Genomic DNA, 1,719 nt, shown 5'->3' with positions numbered 1-1,719 from the left:
TTCCCTCTTCCCTCCAGCCCCCAGGATCTCAGCCTCAGGAACCCAGCTATCTGCTCCTGTGGATAGGAAATCCTTATTCACACCGCTGCCCTGCCTGCCTTTTGATTGAATAGGAAAATAATAACAGTTCGTGTTTATGAGATGCTTGTCATTCATTTATTCAGTATTTATTAAGCACCTACTCCACCCCAGGCACTGTTCTGGGTCCTTGGGATCTACCAGTGAGTTCTGCAAAGACCAAGGCCCTCCGTGAGCATCCTGTCTAGCAGGGGAGATGCACAATACACAACATAACTCAAGTCAATTATTAATGTAGTCCAAGTTGATAAGTATTTGCAGGTAAAGTAGATTAGGATAAGAGAATTTGGGAGTACAGGGGTAGTGGTAATGGTGCCATTGAAAATGGAGTGGTCAGGCAGACCTCATTAGGAAGGTGACATTTGAGTAAAGATTTGAACGAGTAAAGCCCAGGTGGCTCAGTGGTTGAGCGTGGTCCTATGAATCAGGAGGTCACGGTGCAATTCCCAGTCAGGGCACATGCCCAGGTTGTGGGCTCGATCCCCAGTGTGGAGCATGCAGAAGGCAGCTGATCAATGATTGTCTCCCATCAATGATGTTTCTATCTCTCCCTCTTCCTTCCTGTGAAATCAGTAAAAAAATAAAATAAAATAAAATAAAATAAATAAATAAATATATATATATATATATATATATATATATATATATATATATATATATATATAACGAACAAAGTGAGGGAGCTAGATCAGTAGATGTCTAGAAGAGCATTCCGGATGGACAGCCAGTGCCGGCCCTGCAGCAGGCACTGGCCTGGGTCCCTAAACAAGGAGGCTGGTGTGACTGTGCTGAATGGACTGGAAGGAGATCGGTGGGAGATGGGAGAGGAGGTAAGAGGCATAGCATGCAGGGCCCTTTTCCATTGTAAGGACGGTTGCTTGTAGCTCTAGTCTGAGAAAAATGAGGCACCACTGCAAAGTTTTGACTAACCCAATCTGACTTACTTTAAAAATTTTTTATTGAAATATATTTCACAGACCATGCAATTTACCCATTTAAAGTCTTTGTTTGGCCGAAACCGGTTTGGCTCAGTGGATAGAGCGTCGGCCTGCGGACTGAGAGGTCCCGGGTTCGATTCCGGTCAAGGGCATGTGCCTGGGTTGCGGGCATATCCCCAGTAGGAGATGTGCAGGAGGCAGCTGGTCGGTGATTCTCTCTCATCGATGTTTCTAGCTCTCTGTCTCTCTCCCTTCCTCTCTGTAAAAAATCAATAAAATATATTTAAAAAAAAATAAATAAAGTCTTTGTTTGTTTTTAATTATATACAGAATCGTACAACCGCCACAATCCATTTTGGAACATTTTCTTTCCTCCCCCGACAAACCTCTACCCTAGTCTCCAGTCTCCACCCCCACTCTCAGCCGGAGGCCACCCCTACTTTCTGTCTCTATAGAATTGCCTATTCTGGACATTGCATGTGAATGGACCTCTACAATATACAGCCTTTTGCGTGGCTTCTCTCAGTGAGCATCATATTGTAAAGACTCATCCGAGCCCACCCGAGAGGCCCTGCAACAAGTGGCTGCCTCCTGAAGGCCCGGAGGGCGAGGGGAGTCCGCCGCTATCCCATCAGCCTCTGCTGGCAGGGCCCGCTCTCTCCCGCCGCGGTCGTCTCGCCTCCTCTATCCCGTCCTGCTCTGC

This window comes from Myotis daubentonii, chromosome 16, assembly GCF_963259705.1.
Source record: "Myotis daubentonii chromosome 16, mMyoDau2.1, whole genome shotgun sequence".
NCBI lineage: Eukaryota > Metazoa > Chordata > Mammalia > Chiroptera > Vespertilionidae > Myotis > Myotis daubentonii.
This window is presented reverse-complemented; position numbering follows the sequence as displayed.